This window comes from Anoplolepis gracilipes, chromosome 1 (assembly GCF_047496725.1).
Source record: "Anoplolepis gracilipes chromosome 1, ASM4749672v1, whole genome shotgun sequence".
Lineage (NCBI taxonomy): Eukaryota > Metazoa > Arthropoda > Insecta > Hymenoptera > Formicidae > Anoplolepis > Anoplolepis gracilipes.
Window position 1 is genome coordinate 2,757,298 of NC_132970.1, and position 19,129 is coordinate 2,776,426.

General features: G+C 33.6%; 1 long non-coding RNA gene across 2 annotated transcripts; it reads right to left on the reverse strand.

Annotated features, from left to right (window-relative positions):
* Nucleotides 1-11,759: 11,759 nt before the first annotated feature.
* On the reverse strand, nucleotides 11,760-18,886 carry LOC140666786 (uncharacterized). Of its 2 annotated transcripts, none has more exons than XR_012046854.1 (3): nucleotides 18,616-18,886; nucleotides 14,392-14,573; nucleotides 11,760-12,827 (listed from the first exon to the last, which is right to left on the reverse strand). It is a non-coding gene; the product is annotated as an uncharacterized lncRNA (long non-coding RNA). The 2 variants fall into 2 exon arrangements; XR_012046850.1 differs by having other exon boundaries at nucleotides 11,760-12,831.
* Between the last annotated feature and the right edge of the window lie 243 nt (nucleotides 18,887-19,129).

Sequence of the window (19,129 nt, forward strand, 5' to 3'; positions counted from 1 at the left end):
TAAAAGAAAATACCTAGGCAGCGAATTACGGCACGCGTACGGACGGTAGGCAGGAGCGGCGCAACTCATTATCCGATCCGGGCGATTACGCGAGGCGCTGGTTGCGATCAGCTGTTATCTACACGCGATGTGTGTTATGTGTGTGCGTGTGTATGTACATACACACACTCTCTCTCTCTCTCTCTCTCTCTCTCTCTCTCTCTCACTCATTCTCTTATTCTTACCTTGTAGAAATATTTATGTCTTTTAATGGATAATTATATACGACTGGAGTAGACTCGCAACGAGACGTTGACACACCGTGACATACCGAATAATAAATGAATTTTGTTTCTATTAGAAATTGTATCGACTTTGACACACACAGATAAGTGAATTTTCTCTTAGAATTTACCCTGAGAATCATGGTAAACGTGGGACAATATGGTATGAAAGAAATTTTATGAGAACGTTTTTGATTAATATTTATTACGATAAAAATAATAATATCTATCACAATAATAAAATATAAAATGTTTGATTAATTTTACTAAACTGCATAGTAAAATTAATCCAACATTTTATATTTTATTATGATTTTATTATTTTTAATATGATAAATATTAATCAGAGAAATTCTCATAAAATTCTTTCCATGTCATATTGTCCCATGATTACCATGATTTTCAGGGTAAATTCTAAGAGAAAATTCTCTCAGACTTGATCAAAAATTATTTATTAATCACAACACTCAATCACAATTACCGATTAATTATTAAAAATTACTTTAAATGCAAAGAAAGCGCACATTATTCGTTGCGGACGACAATAGTCTACGATAACAGAATGCGGCGACGTCGACGCCGACGCGACGCGACGATAACAATCACGCGGCGTTGCCGAACGTGATTGACGCAAGATCCGCGAGACGCTATGTCTTGCGATTAATCGAAGCATTTGCATTGTATGTGAATGCGCTAATTTAGAAAATAATTTAACATTATACGCGCGTTTCGCCTTTTCTTTCTTGCGAGACGTGAGAAAAATGATTGTTATATTTTTTTTATTATGTTTTGCGAACAAGATGTTCTACGTATAAATGTGTCGGTCGCTCTGAAAAGAGCGATCAAAATCAAAAGATTAATTTTCAACGTAAAAAAATTTATAATAGGTGCTCAAAATGAGCACTATCCATCCTAATACAAGCTCTCATACATTTCAATAAATTCAATTGGACGTTCTCTATTACTTCTTTTTCGACATTCCAAATGGCATGTCGCAATCTTGTTTCCAAATCGTCGACGTCCTCGGGAAGCGTTTTGTAAATTATTTTTTTACAATATTCCCATAAAAAGAAGTTCAAAGGATTAAGACCGGATCTTGCGGGCCAACGTATCGGGCCATACTGACCTATCCAACATCCAGGAAACTGCTCGTTCAAATAATTTGTTACTCCGCAAATCGTATAAATAAGATGCAGATCGACAAAATGTTCGTCTTGCATGAAATACATTTTAACAAAAAACAAGAAAAAATTTATTTGAAAAAAATTAATTAAATGTATGATGGATGGATGGATGAAATTATTGTATATATCTAATTTATCAATGTTAATAAATAAAATATAAATGTAGAACATGATAGAGTTGCCAATTGCCGTCGTTTGTTTCGAAAAAGACTAATAATTTTAAACAAGTTTCGAGCAAGCTGCAGAACACGACCAAATCCCATTATTGTAGTTCTATTAGAATCGGCCACTTGGTACGTATTTGCTAAATTATGAACTCCGTTCGATAGCAATTCTGATAAACCTCTGGTTTACGTATGAGTTTACTATTGTTTTACAGTTGCCTGTATTGGTACCACGTATTATTTCACGTACCGTACAAATCCATTATGTATGAGATGGAAAACGTAACCTTTGTCATGGTTCGCATATTTTTCAATATTTTAGCGAACAAATACTATCCTTTCGATTATTCAAAGATCAAAGATATTTGTCTGGCCGAAGACAAATCGACGGCTAAAAGAAAAGATAATATTGTGCAACTTATGTTGCAACTGCCTAAGGTTTCCGAACAAAACAGACAAAATTCATTATATATCATAAATCATTGATAATAATTTGCGAATTATCGTAGATATGTGCAAAACCGTAAAATTAATATATTTCAAATTTAAATAATTTTCAAACATTCCGTTTATACATGTTTGCTTTATTTCATTTCAAATCCTTTTTTGGTAATGAACTGCTCCGGATCTACGTCATTTCTGTTATTCGTTAAATAATCCACGTTTATATCAAATCCGACGTAAAGCTCGAAACGCCTTCCTAATGACTTTCGTGCTTGTTCAAACATTTTTTAAACGCGTTCGACAACACGAACGTTTTAAAAAAACCTTTCGAACATTTCGACATTGCCGTCGGAAATCTTTTGTAACTTCGACTTATCCAAAATCCGTAAGTTACTAGACATCACAGGCGCGCGCTATTCCTTATACAGGATGTTCCCAATTTAAATGGCAAAACCTCGGGAGCGTGTAAGAGTCCGAAAAACTAAGATAAAATGTCCTTTAGAGATTTGCTCGTTTTTGCTCCATTTTGGAGAAAATCACAAAAATTCAATCTCTTATTGTCAATTGCTCTCTTGAGTTGATTGGCACCGAATAAACTTTCTGCTTCAACGTTTTTTACATATGTAAGCACTTGATGTTATCCTTTACATTCTTTTGTTTGTTTATATTATTGTTTTCTCCTACGAGTCCTTAATCAGTCTTTAGTCAGTTCTACCAGAACAATGTCTAGCTGCAATTAATGCAGTTAGTGCCAGATGTAATGCTTGCATTGCTGCAAGAGGGTAGCGTTTTGAACAATATCTGCATTAAATAGATGATAACATGAATAAAATGTAAATAAAGAAGTAAAAATACGAAAATTTATTTTGTTTTCTTTTTGCGATTTTCTCCAAAATGGAGCAAAAACGAGCAAATCTACAAACGACTTTTTGTTTTAGTTTCTCGGTCCCCTACACGTTTTTGATGTTTTGCCATTTAAATTAGGGACACCCTGTATGGTCACACACGCTGTCAAATTGAATTTATATATATCTATCTCTCTCTCAATCATACACACTCTCTCCCTCCATCTCCCCCTCTCTCTCTCTCTCTCTTTGAATATCTTTCTCAATCTCTTCCTCCTCCCATTTCATTTTCTTTCAGTTTTTCCTCCCTTACTCTCATTTTTAATATCTCTCTCTCTCTCTCTTTCTCTCTCTCTCTCTACATATGGATATATATATATATATATATACATGCATACATATATACATAAATATATATATATATATATATATATACACATATATATACATGCATACATATATACATAAATACCTTCCTCCCCTCTTTTTCTCTTTCTCTCTCTTTCTCTCTCTCTGTTATATTGCTCTCTCTGAATCCCCTTCAATCGAATTACACACAAATATATTTAAATATATATCTATTCTGCTTTATCTCTATTCCTTATCTCTTCCTCTTTTCCCTTCCTATTCTTTGTCTCCTTTATTATCACACAAACTATTATATAACTATCGAAATTCACATGACATAATTTGACAGATGCTAACGATCCGAATGAAGCACATAAAGCACACGAACAAGATATCCAATCATCATCGCAAAAAAGAGGCTTCAACATTTCAATATATTCAAGTTCGAGGTGTCACAGATTTTTTAGAAAAGGATTGCTCACCTGCAGGTATGCATTGCGGTAAGTGGAATTGATATACTACCACAATGATATCTGATATCATAAACTACGTTGCGATAACAAAACGCACTAATGCGTAACAACGCACTTATTCGACAAAATAAGCCTGTCTCGTTATTATATCTCGAGATGATTAGATGCGATTTAATACTTGGTATAAATAGAAAATTTTTCCTATTTATATCATGTATATTAAATAGAAATTAAATTATATTTTTAATTTATCATGTATGTGTTTTCTTAATTGTAATATTCTAACACAAAAATGCGAATTATATTACATTTGTAGAGCTATTACGCTACATAAATTTGAAGCTATGTATATATGACAGTCTATATCTGTAATCTATAATGTGTCAACCGCGTACCATTTGGCTAATGACTGCCTATGACTTCGCGAAAGCCAGTGGTCCAACAACGATGAAAAACCGGTGATAAATCGACGATTTACTAAGGGATTATTAGATATGCATTTCAGTTGCAACTTCGTTCAAATTTAAAGCGCTCATGCAAAGTCTACAATATGCATTATTTATCGCGACAGATATATCGCCGATGAGAACGGGCGAGTCGTAATTTCTCGTTGATCGCCGCGTGCATGCGTGCGTGCGTGAGTGCACGCGGTGCGGGTGGGTGGTAACACCGGGAAAATGCCAGTGAAAGTCTATCCAGACGATCTCTCGCTCCTACGACGATTCTCGTCCCACGTGTCGCGGCTGGGACGACAATCGCTTCCTGATGAAGCGAGCGAGCCATTCGATACCTCGCGCGCGGGCGGTTCTGTTAGAGAGTCGTAACAATATATAATAGTTATCGTAATAGCGCCGTAATACGTGTCCGCTATTTTATGCTCCGCACTATATCACCGGTTATAGTTATCTGGCGTAATGATAGATTTTATATTCCTCGCGATCGTGTTCAATAACTGTCCCTCGAGTCATATCGCGCCCGAAACTGTTGCGACACTGATATCATTCAGAAGCACCGTGTTAACATAATGGCTACAGCGACGTAATTACAACACTGTAAGATTGCAATAATTTAAACGCGAAAAATGTATTCGCGAACACAGTGCGTGGACACGGTGCGCATAGGACGGTACGCATTACTATTTTTTTCAAATCGATCTCCTGAGACTAGATCGTTTGTAACAACTAACCTGATTAAAAGGTGTTAGAGATCAGTATTTCTCAATTTTCAATTACCTTGGTGTGTTACTCATATGATGTAAATATATCAGTAAATTGATCCATGATTAAAAAATACTGTTACATAATTTCATTTTTTTTCCTAAATTATATTATTATTTTTTATTGATATAACTCTTTATATCTATTTCTCGTGAGTATATTAGGATAAATTCAAGGATTGTGGTCATAGATTTTTTCGTTTTCAACTGAAAATCTTTATAATTAAAACTACAATTGATTTGATAAACTTTAATTTTTTTAATAATTAACAAAACAAATTAGTTTTCTGATAATAAAAACTTAAAAGAAGTATTACTATTTGGAAAATAATTCCCTATATTTTTTCGTTGACTATCTCTCTCGTCTGATCATCTTCGGAATTACTCTAATATTTAAATATTTGTCGAATGCTGTTGATTTTATACTCATGCGAGAGTATTATTTAAAATTATAAAAGAAGAATGTTACAATAAAAACAGTAACAACTAATTGTTGATAACTCTACAGTCGAAATAATTTTTTTTTCTTTAATTTAGAAGTATGTATGTAGTATAATAAATAAGGAATGGTATAGAATATTATATTCTTTTTTCAATATCAAAATACTTATTTTATATTATTCCTAAAGAAAAAATTTTAATATTTGTTTGTGCGTTGACTACATACTTTCTGAATTTCGAGCTGCTTTGGAAAGAAATCAGCGTTACAAATATTCGTATGCGAACGCGTGTGATAGGTATAGGTCACGAACTATAAATAGTCTGATGGTAGTTGTAACAAAGAGATGCCAGGAAGCTGGAGCCGTGCCCATGCGCGAGGCTCAATCGCGAATTTTCGCGTGTGTGCGAGCGTGCGATTATCTTCCGCGCGCGCGCGCGCGCGCGAGAAAGACCCCGGCGGGTTTGCGCTTCCAGGCAGACACTTCGTGGGTAGGCAGTCAAGGTGGGCAGAATCAGGAATTCCTAGGTGTGCGAGAGTGTCTGGCACACATCGTCGTGCATCGCGTCGCTCCTATACAGCCCGGAAACCTGGCGAGTGTTCTCCTCTCGAGGCCGTTCGCCGAGACCCGCAAGGACGTTACTGCTCTTGTCGAGGAGAAAATACCTCTGGCGAGAAGCGGGATATCCGTCTGGTAGCGTTGCTTATTAGCGGTTATCCTGTCCTAACATTAACGCTTGCTTGTAATGGATCTTTAATGTATCTCTCGTTTCAGATCGTTGATTCTCTTGCAAGATTATAATTCAAAATTCGACTTTATATTCTGTTAACTATATTTTATGGATAGCCTCAGGTTAATACAATTTGTGAAATAATTAAAATTATCTAACAAGTACAGGCTTTCTCTGTCGTTTCTTTTTTTAAAGCATCTTCTCAGATCCGCCGCGGACGCCGCGTCGGCAATAAATACTCTCGACGAACATAAATTCTTCAGGAGGACACCATGCGTCATGCTAGATTGGTATCGGAGATGCGTTATCGCTCGGCTTGCGTGGCTTTTTTTACGGTAAAATCTTATACATACTTTACGCATGTATGTATCTAAAAGGCCCGGCAACTTTTCCGGTTGGGACCCGGTGCAATACTTTAAAATATATATTTTTTTTGATACTTTACAAAATATATCTTACAAGTTAGTTTAAAATTCGGATGAAAGAAGAATCTCTGAAGAAAGATTTAAAAACGTATTAGATGAATTTCCAAAACAATCTTATTTAAGTAAGTTACGGGACTGAAGCTCTTTAAATAAGCACTTGTCACTGAAATGGCTTGCCATGTTCTTGTCGAGAAAGTAAACGGGAGTGAATCAAAACAAATATCAATTTCATCGGTCACGTTTACGTCTTGTATCTTGAGCAACTTGATGATATCTTTAATCAAGATAAATACACATTCGAATCTCGAATAACGTATGAATAGAAAGAAAAGAAAATCTTTATTATATCACCGTTAGGTTAGGTGATATAAATGTCTAAAAACAAGCCATAAATTATTCAATTATTCATTTTTAACTGTTATTCATTAAAAAGAATGTAATGCTTTGAAATAAACAATCTCAGAATAATAAGTGTTCTTAATAAAGAGCAAGAAAGATCGATACACATTATAATATAAGTATATGTATATATATATATAAACATACTGTAAAATTACTCAATCAATTAATTCATGAATTGCTTGTCAATTTTATTGTTAAGATAAAAAGTTATCCTTTCAATTTACATTTATATACATTGTATTATTATACATTATATCATTAGGTATACTATATTATTCCAACCCGACGCGGTTAAAACGTTTCAGGTATACAAAGGAAAGAATTCACGCCGCAAAGAGTTAATGAGGATGCATCTCGGCCCGGCGTTAAAAGCAGATATGCAAGTACGGCATCGGGGAACCAGAATTAATCGGCATATTCGGCAAATCGAGAGCCGCGACGGTAGCCGAATGTTCTTGCGGTGGAATTTCTGGAAGCCGTTTGCGTATCTCGGCAAATCGATGGAATGGCAAAGGGCCCTCGACGGCTACGAAAGAGAGAACCGCCGTTCAGTGGCGCGTTTTTCCGAGGCGCGCAGAGCCGCGGTCATACAAAAGCCGACGTCAGTTACGCCGATAGAGAGATTCCATTGAGCCCTCTCGGGCCGAATGTGCTGCCGGCTGTGCCAGTTGCAATATCGACGGGCGACGATCTACCCAATTAGTAACCATCGTGAGCATCCATTAGCTCGTACGAACTATCGGCCAATCTGCTGCCGGCTGCAGGTACGTTTCACTACCTGTGCGTCCGTCATCGAAAGCGTACACTTTATTGCATTAGCTTATTACAGATTAATATGATATTTAAATTTTGCTCGCTAATCTTTTTAATACAGTCATTCATTGATGTAAAAGTCCTGATCTTTTAGTATGAATTATACAAAATACAATACAAGAGTCTCAGATCTTTCAAAATAAGACTATATCTTGTAACTCGAATATTTTTTTTTTTATGTAAATTTTTGATAGTTGTTTTTCAGATAAACCATGTTATATAAAAAAAAATATCATATGCGAGAGAGCACATTTTAATTAAATATTTTTAAAGAATTAAATTTAAAATGTAAATGTGCAAATTAATATTGAAACAATATATCTTACTGTATACAAATTTCAATATTGTAATATGTCTTATTATTACTCTTTACATGTAAAAGAATTTTAATTTTGTAAATTTAATCAAGCATAAAAGTGCAAATTTACGTAAAGACGTAAATAGATTCATTTCAACAATCACTGTGCACGCGGCTTAATTCTTAGCGGAAGAACTCTTTCTGACTCAGGCTCCTTTCGCCGATACATCCGCTGGCCTCTTGCCTTACCAGATTGTTGACCATGATTGCAATTAGTAACTCAGCGGGGGCCCTCTGTGCCTTGGATAGCCTCCAACCAGTCCCCGGACCCTTCTTACCCTTTGGCGACTAATACGAGTGGCGGCATTCTTTCCGACCCTCACCGCCCCCGAGCACGTCAACCGACAACGAGTGCGAGCACGAAAAGTCGGAGGAGTCGACGAAGACAACCGTAATGGACATTTGTTAAGAGAAGAACCAGCTGAGATAGAGGTCGGAACCTCGCTGGGAGACATCGAGATATCGAATCTATTTCGTGTAATTACCCGGACAAATGCCAGACAGACGCTGCGTCGCTCACAGCGAGCCTCTCTTCTTGCATTTCTTACCAAGAATCATATATTCATAATTGTAATTTTTCATCTTTTTTTTAAATTTTATAAATTAATATTCATGAAACTTGAGTAATCGTGACCATTCTAGATCTTCATTTTATTTGTGTGAAAAGAATCTAAAAATTTATATATTATATATATACATATATAAATATATATATTATATACACAATATATTACTTATAATATACATATATGCAATTTATATATATATATATATATATATATATATATATATATAATTCTTATACAAATTAGAGGAACACCTAATTTTTTATAAGAAGGTATGTAAGTAAAATTCAGCCACAGCTGTAACTTCGTTAAAAATAAGCAAAATTTAAATAAAAAAAGATTTGAAAGCTTAAAATCTTTACGTTCGAAAACTCACTATTATTTTTACGTTTCTGTGAATTTGATAATTTATAAATCACGTATAAAAAACATAAACATATAAAAAACTACGACAAAATGAGAAATTTTTTTCTCACTTTATGAGCCTGTCACGTGTCCAAAAAAAATCTGCGAAAATTTTCGACTTTTCAATGTGAAAACTTAAAGTTTTCTCTACAAATTTTCTTTTTTTAATGTTTACAGGATTTTTTATTACTGAGTTATCGCGGATTAAGTAAAAAATGAATATTTTGATTTTGATTGCTCATAACTCCATTAAAAATTATCGTACTGCAATTCAAGAAAACAGATTCTTAAAGCTAAAACTTTGTTCTATCAAATGATATTATTACCAAATTTTTAAAAAAACATGTAGAGATAAGTATGATGTAAATAGATGGTAACGCAAAAATTTTTCCCTTTTTTATTTTGCTTTAGAAGATAATTGTACAGAACACTTTATTTTTTATATTCTTTTGTACTTTTAAGTACAATGCTAAATTTGTAAAAGATTTGCGAAATAACTATGAGATTTTTTTCATGAGGGCCACTGGCTTTATGGAACAAAATGTACAAGAAATTGTAAGTTTGTTTAATTTAGTAGAAAAAATAGAAAATAACATTTAATTTATTTTATACAATAAGAATATAAAATTGTAGACAGTCAAAAGAAAGGAGCAAACCAACAAATGTCAGACGATGATAATAATAATAACAAATAATAACAGATTACCTAGATCGATAACATCTCTGACATTTTGATATAATTTTAAAATTTTTAAATTATGTTGATTAAATAAAATATGAATCTCCCTGAAACGAAGTTATGGTAATGTATTCGTGATAATTTAAACTCGACTGCATTTTATGCAACTCTTTCCAATGGAAAAAATAATTGGAAATCTAGAGTTTTATATACTATAATATATATTACGGAGTATAAAGTTTGTATATCTCATTGTCAAAGTAAGAGCACCCGGCAAACTAAATGTCTCGGGTTCAATTCAGCGATTCGTCGCAATATTTTTCTCGTATATACTTCTTCAGGAGGTGTGTTATGAATTTTATAAAATATATATAATACTGTTTTAATTAATGTATTATAGATAATATATTGTCATGACATCTATGTAAATGGAAAATAATCTTCTTAAATAAATTAAATTCTTAAATAAATTAAATTCTTAAATAAATTAAGTACACATATGTTACTTATATACATATATATATATATATATATATATATATATATATATGTAATAAACATATATGTATAATAATAAACATATATATATACATATATGTTATTTATTAATAGACGACCGCCCTACGTATGTCGGTGTTGTATATTCTGTTTATGTCTGAATTTTATATAATTGTTTAATATAATTTGATCGCTAGCAAAATTAAAAAGGAATAACTTTTAAATATTAATAATTTTTTCTTAAATTTGTTTTTTTAAATTCCATTAGTGAAATTATTATTTTTTCTAATGCCATTTTTATCATACAGAATTTTAAACATATTTGGACTTTTCTGTAATTTCCGTGCCAATAATTTATACTTACTGTTAATTTTTAATACCATTTTTATAAAAATTTATTTTGGTAGAAGAAATTCCATTTTAGTGTTTTAAATATATATTTTATGTTTTAAAAATATACTTAGTTACATGTGATTTTAGTATTTTTATGTCATTTATATTTTTTTAATAATATTATTTTTTTTTTAATTATTTTTTAATTGATTTTTTGACTAGAGAGATATTCTTAAAGAGTTTTAAATTTTATATGTTTGTAATTTGCCAACTGAACATTAACAGAATAACATTTTCTGATTCTATTCCATTAGTGAAATTAATCAATCAAGGTATTGACACAACATTAATTAAATTTTCAGCAATTCTTTTATTCACCGATATAATTTAATAAAATTTTTATCGGACAGGACTAGCAGATAATCTCTTATATAATCTTGTTTTTATTGTTGTTGTTTCAATATTTCGAGAAATTTCTAAATTAATGAAAGTATTTATACTTTACATGATAAATAACACACTTCTTTAGTATTTCTTTTGACTCTTCCTCTCAAAACTTACTTAAATTTTACATGTGAAATTTGTGAAATTTCTTTTCGCATAATCTGACTTCATTCGATATTAAATGCGATATTTATCGTGTACGAATGACTTGTGCAAATTCAAGAATACAAATTTACGTTATGCAATATTCTAGTTCATAAAATATCGTATGCGATACTATTTTCACAGTTTCGAGAATAAGCAACTGAAATGTGTTACTAATCGATTGATAACTACCAATTTTTAAAACTAAAAATTTTAATGTACAATATTGCTACGTTAATAATATATACTTATATTTTTTATGATATAATAAAAAAAATTATTAAATTATAAAACATTATTGAACTATCTTACTTTTATTCATTTTTTTCTATGTTATTAAATTAAATTATTCTTGTATCATTACATAAATTAACATTTTTATTTTTATGAATCATTGTGTTATATAGTTAAAATTAGTGCAATCATTACAAAAAAGTTAATTCGATATAAGATAATATTTATGATTATGATATGAAATTATATTTTACAACAAATTTTAGAACAAATCTATAGTTTAATTTACAAATTAATTATAAAAATTTTATATTCTACCAAGTTAAAAATTTTGGGTAATGTCAAGTTCATGAATTTCAAAATATATTAAATGTATTAACTTTTAATATAGGTATAATCCATGTAGTTCCTCCTTAAAATGCATGTATAAAATACATATACACATAAAATATAAAAATGTGCAACACATAAAATTATGAATAATTATTTGTTTTATTTTCTATCGCAAATTAGATAGATTTTAACTGGATTTCTCATTATGAATATGTTTACAGAAAATTGAATCTAAAGACTCAAAATCATTATTTATTATAAAATAGAAAGCACTGTAACAATCATACAAAATATATGTTCAATAACGGTTCAACGTTTGTGTGCATCTTGATAGGTACATATAATCAATAACGATATGTTAATATGAATTGTGTGATGAAATATCATCCTGGTTAGCGCATATTTCGTGCATAAATTGCAAATACAAAACAAGTACGATCCCTAACTAACAATAAGATGCGATCGATGCTCGCGTTTACAATTTTTGCACGTGCAGAGATAGAAGATGAACACCTTCCCGTTGTTGTAACGCGCTACATGCGATATCGCGTCGTTTAATTATTATTACAATTAACAGCAGAACGTACTGTTTTTGATCACAAACGGCGTATTATGCGTGATAAATCGGACGCGAAACACGCAGACTCATTTTATCGATCTTCTCTCGACGTTGCATTTCGTCTCCTCGAAACTGGTTTGTAATCAGTACAGCGAACGTAAACGACTTGGTCGCGTCCTATGGTCGATGTAAACCAACTGCTAAACTAGTTCCGGCTGCAGGAGCCGAAGGGTCCGCGATGTAATCAAACTCTTGAATCGGGAATTCTGCATAAACCACGAGATCGGATCTCGACTGAATACTGGCGAGCCACCAGGACAAAATACGCGGGGGACAAGGAGTGCAGACGACAGACACACGAACAATCCGATAATTACTAGTGTCCGAAAGTTTGCTGCTGTATAATTACGCGGCACACCGCTGTGAAAAATCCCTGATGTAATGTCGTGTCTTACTCAGCCCAGCGTCGCACGATGAGATCTCGTGTGATGCAAAGTTGATATTACAGCAAGATTTCTCTCCACGATCTATCTGCAAATGAGATGTTTTTCTGAAGTCTCATATATAATTTCTGCGAACAGAATTATATTTCTCTGGGATTTTATTGATGCCAGTTTGCATAAGAAATCAATTTATTAAAATGTAGAAGCCTGTAATCGTAATTTATGAAAGCTTTCTCTGAGAATATTGAATATTAGTTCCTCAGATGACTATTCTTATATTACATTTAAATTCTTAATGAAAATTATTGTTCAATTATTTCTTAATTATCGAACAATTTCCTTTCATCCCTGTTCCCAGTAATTTTTCTACATTTGATAAAATATTTTGTCATGTTTGTTTTATATAATTAATTATATAATATCTCGCGTATATACAGGGTGAGTCAAAAGTATGTTTTAAAAATTTATGAGCGTGTTCCTGGATAAAAAGGAAGAACAAATGTTCATATGAACATATGTTCTTCCGTCGTAAATGCTTTGTTGTCGAGATAATGGGCATAAATCAGCAGTATCAAATAATGCTTTATTTGAACGTTTACAATTTTGTTATTGTTGTTTATAAGAGATGTTCTACGTGTCCTCCATCATTTTCAACATGCTTGAGCACGACGTCCGCATGACTGGCGCAGTTGTTCGAAAACACGAATCACTTTGTTTACAAACAAACGCTATTATGAAAGAAAGAGGAACGATGTTGTTAGATAGGCCTCTGTACTTCTGTACAGTAAGAGATAACGTATTTACAATCAAGTCATTGTACTTGAGACAATTTAAACGAGCAGTAGTAGTATTGATTCGTTGATTTACTGTGATAGTGTACAGAATGTTTACATTTGAAGAATTGAGTGATATTCATCTCACATATGGTGAAATGCATTGCAATGCACTAACAACAATAACAAAATTGTAAACGTTCAAATAAAGCATTATTTGGTACTGCTGATTTATGTCCATTATCTCGACAACAAAGCATTTGCGACCATATGTTCATATGAACATTTGTTCTTCCTTTTTATCCAGGAACACGCTCATAAATTTTTATAACATACTTTTGACTCACCCTGTATATATATATATATATATATATATATATATATATATATATATATTCTTTAATGCTACACTGTTATATTAAAAAAAAAAAAATTTTCTTCTGTTTTTGAATAAATGAAATATATGGAATAAATACGGTATATTGTTCTATATTATTCTAATAATATTTTATATATGTATATTTAACATTTTATTGATTCACCTAGATTCTGCGACGAAAATGTCCATCCCTCCTGTCGCAACTTAAATAGAGTTTTAACGCGTTTATCGATATTTCGCAGCTCGCCGAACAGCAAATTCATGTTCACGTCACATTGTTTACTCAAAAAATAGATTCAAGCCTGAAGATTGACGATAAAACTTGCAGCATTACTTGCACGATTTATCTGCGCGACTTACGTATATGCTTGATCGCGCTCGGCCATTAACCGATTAATCAATTAAGCGGTCGATTAATTATCGAGGGTTGGCGCGGAGAATGTGATATCAGACACCGGTAATTAAATCGTCGCATCGAGTCCAATCATATACGTACACTCGAGAGACGAGAGAAAGCCGGAGAGCAGCAGCGCCCACAAATGATTTTTGTCGTAATGACGTGGAATACCTCCGGACCGACCCCTGTGCCTGGGTAATTAAGTCTTAGTTGTTATTTGCGTGCTTCTTTTCGTCGTTGACGATCGTTCCGAGAGGCAGCCGGTTCTCGAGACGCATCATCTTCAAAGTTGATTTACATGGAACAATATTGGAGCGAGTTTGACGCAAGTTCTAAGAGACTTCATTAAAAAATCGTAAATCTTAATCGCAAGTTTGTTTTGTTTTAATTGAACTTTGTGCGTTTGTTGATCCTTCTTTTTACGGCATGATAATTTTCTAGCGCATTTCTTTTGAAATTTGCAAGACTATTCCGAAGAAAATCCGATGCTATATTGGTAACACACCGTCGTGAAAAAAGTTCCATAATTGCATGTAAAGAGAGATAAGCACAAAAAAATGCATGTTACACCACTAATAAACGTGATAATTGAGCCACTCGTGCACATTGTATATTCACTTATTAGCGAAATGTCGCTTCCAAGTATTTTCTATGCAATAAAGTAATAAATATGTAATTTCTTGTGCTTATTGATGTTTATGCGCGATTAAATTCAAGATTAATAAAATTGTACGCTATTTGCGTTTGTACGCAATTGTTTTATTGCTGCTCTCATATTATTATTAATGTTCATATTTTTACTTTATTTTTTTCCTAGGCTTAATAATATTAAGATGCGGCTAATTTTTACTCTTTATTATTACTATAGAATATCAATATTATTTTGATATGCTAATATACATTATAGTAATATTTGTTTACTATTCGATTAAAATCGCGACGTTATCAGAATTGAATGACATATAATTACAAATAACAATTAAAATGTATTATTAAACTAATCAATCGAATGATTATTAATATTAATTAAAAATTGATACTTATTAACACATACATTTTTTGTTTGCAAGATGGTCAATTATTAATCATTAATTTTGAAAACAAACTCAAACGACATGCCTTGTTTTTACAAGTAATTCAAACAATATTCAATAAAATATCTTCATTGTGAATAAAGTACATTTATTTAAAAATTATGCACAATGTGCTATAATAAGGTCCTGACATAATATTCAATTATATATAAATTGCGAATTTTATTTCTGCAAAATTTCTGTTAGAAACTTTATTACAATTTTATTATTTTTATTTTCTGCTCAATCGACTCTTTTTTACCTAGTGAAATAAATAATAACAATTGTACGTATTTTGTTACATATTTTTCTTCATAGAAAAGAAAAGAAAGAGAACCACTGTCTTAGCCAAGTAAGACGATGAAGGGGGATCGTCCCCGTCGACGCAATCTGGTGTCTCGTGTGCGCCAGTGTCGACTATCGCGATAAGTGATAGCGCGCAAAAGAGCGTCGAAAAATCCACGTGTGTATACACGGAGCCGTGCATGGGCGGGCGTGGGAACCGCAAATAAGGGCCTTATCGTCCCAGCCTAAGAATGATAGCGATTTTTTGCTGCCGGCAGCTCCCGAAGGGAATCGCGCGAATCATCTAGTCGGACGATCTGCGGGCCGTCGTGATGGAATTTCGTGCTCTCCCCTCTTCGATATTGTAAAAACGACGGAATATAACCGCGGTGTGCTTTCGTAACCGGCGGCGAAAGATCGATCGCATCGTAAATCGACAACGCGACGTCGTTGTTACCGTTTCTTTTTTTCCACCGATACCGTCGTTATTTGCTGATTTCGATGAGCGATACTTCGAACAGAGAAGAGTTCATGCGTGAAGAGCGATGTCCTGTTCCTTTCACCGCGTGTGTTCCTATCCCTCTCATGGGAAAGTACACAAATTCGAAAGTGTAATACGATTTAATATATACCGCACGCATGTGTACGTGTTTCCCATCAATGCCATGTTTTCGTGGAATATATATACTCGGTATTTCATTTTCAGCTTCAAGGTAGCGTCTTTTTAAGGGCTTCAAAATACATAAATAAAATGTCAGAAACATATCTTTTTTATATACAAAAGAAAAAATCTTTAAAAGAACTTAAAAGAAAATTTTTAACTTAACTTTCTATTAAATTGAAAAATTATTAATAACTTACTCTTTACTATTAATAAATTTTTTTTCCGTGAGTAAATCTTCCTTTATATGCCTAACATATTTTAATTTCTAATTTTGGAAGAATCTCGCAAAAGTAAATAGAATACTTTTAAACTTTAGAAACTTTTAGAAACTCTATTAATAAACGCTGCATGATCCATATGATCTTAATTATTAAAGAATATTGAGCGTCAATTTCAATTCACTCATACTCATATTTTTATTAAACTCTAATTTTTTGGAATTAATCTTCTCAAATCTTAATAGAAAGCAATTATATATTAAATTATACGTATTATAAAGAGCTAGTTCTCAGCTATTGTACGATAGTCTAGCGTGCACTAAAAAATTAGCAGCTTCGTTCGCTCGATGCATTCGGCGCATCCGGACTCTTGGCCACTTGGCGAAACGCTCTCTAATTTACAAAAAAGCGCGAAAACGAACTTCACCATCTGGCATCTGCCACTCGGGGCTCGCGTCTCTGAGAGCCGCAACCGCTTTCGTTCATCTTCTCGGGGTCGTGGAACGAAGGGACAGACGAGAGAAGACATACACTGGCTCGCTCCGAGCCGCGGGGTTTGTGATGTATTTCTCGCGAAATGCCTGACATTAAGCTACGACCAAGTTCAGCGCCCAGGGCGCGTGCCGTGTGGCACGTATATTTGTAATTCTAATGGAGAGAACGCGCTCGTGTGGCCGACCCCGCTCTCGATTCTCTCTCTCTCTCTCTCTGTCTTTCTTTTTCTTTCCCCTTTTTTCTTCAGCACGTAATAGTCGAGCAGGAATTCGGGGCCCAGGGCTGCGGTCCTCCTGGAAAAGGTGGGCTCTCCGAGATAGGCGCGGTGCCCCAAGATCGTCCATGACGTCCACACCCACCCTTTAGTCTGAGATCAGCTTCTAAAGCAAGAGGCCGAAGCCGCTTATCAACCGCGCCAGATCTATGTCGGCGAATCAATTCACGCTGCATCGTCTACATCGTGTAACACAACATTATACGAATCATGTCGTCTGTACCATAAATATTACAATTACGCGTTATAATAACAAATGATTTTAACATCCTGACATGCTATTACTGTGATTAAAACACGAGATAAATATGTCAGAACAACTACGTTCTTCATGAAAATCTTTAAAAAAAAAAAAGATGCCCTTCTGTTATTGCACATGTTCTTGTGAAAAATGATTGATATCGTGAGATATCGAAGACGAATACGTTACGTATAAAATTTTAATTTTGAATTTTTTAAAAAACTTTGTATAAAATAATTAATCGTCTTTTAATTTCAAATTATCGTTTTTCACAATAACAAAAACATATTGTTCGTTCTAAAGACTTCTAAAGACGTCGGCTAAATAATCTCGAACGTGCAAAGTTATCATTCGTCTCACGTATCACGATGTTTTGCTAGCGTGAACGACGTTGCGGAATTGCATACCATTCGCGCGAATACACGTAATTGAGCATGTAATTAAAAAAGGAGTTGATAATAATGGTACGGCAAAAGTTGCACAAAGCGATCGAGCGCGCAATTAAGTCTTGTAATTGAATCTACCAATAGGCAGAAAACGGTTTCCATTCTCGCACCTTCACACTTATCTATAATCTTATAACGGCAAAAGACAGTCTCAGTTTTCGGAGCGGCTTCAATTTCAACGGCGAAAGATCGCTCTTTAAGCCGCTGATAAATAAAAGATTATTGTGCCTTATTCAGCACGAGTAGCCAGCATCGTGGAGTCCTCGTGAATAAGTGGGACAGCTTTACGCAAGTTTTTATATCTTCGGCATTGTCACTGGGCCCCTCATACCAAAGCGTGCGGAGTTCTACCTGCCAACATCGCCGTTCCATGGATCTTCCCGACCATTGATATACGTCGTAAAAGCACATTGCCGCCCGATAATGTACGAAGAGAATCATGCGGAGGTAGAGAAGGGCAAGAAAAGGGCGAGTGAGAAGATAGATAGAAAATGAAAGAGACATAGCGACCGGTGCAGGGTCGCGTCGATGATGGTTGCGACGACGACATAAATAAGGGTCGTTGGTACGTGCGCAGGTATAACTGTTTCCGAAGTGAGTACATACCGTCATATGTATTTGGCTTACCGTTGTCTTGTCTTCTTTCACGTCATCTGGTGAGAACCGCCAGAGGCGTCTTCCTCGACGCGCCCGAGGATAATGGCGACGCACCCATAAATATGCGCAAGATGTAAGAATATGCGCGTTAAATTCTCTTTCGCAAGAAATGTAAGCTATATCTCGCTTTCAATTTTACAAATGTAAAAAAAGTTTTATCATCGTGTCCTCTAATCTTTTGACGTAGATACGTACGTCTTTGTAAGTCGAGATTATCGACAAGGAGTTACGCAATATTTGCTATGCAGTGTCGTATTGATTTAGCATGTCGGATTGTAGTTTTAATATTGACGTAATATTAGTCAACATTATGAATTATGAGTTGTAAAATATTTGTGAGAATTATGATAATTTTTCGATGGAAGAAAATCCAGTCTAAATTAAGAAGATGATAAATTATGATACAGCAAGATGGTAAATTATGATAAACTCACACAAATTTGTAAAAGATACCGTATAAAATTGATTGAAAGAGATGTTATAT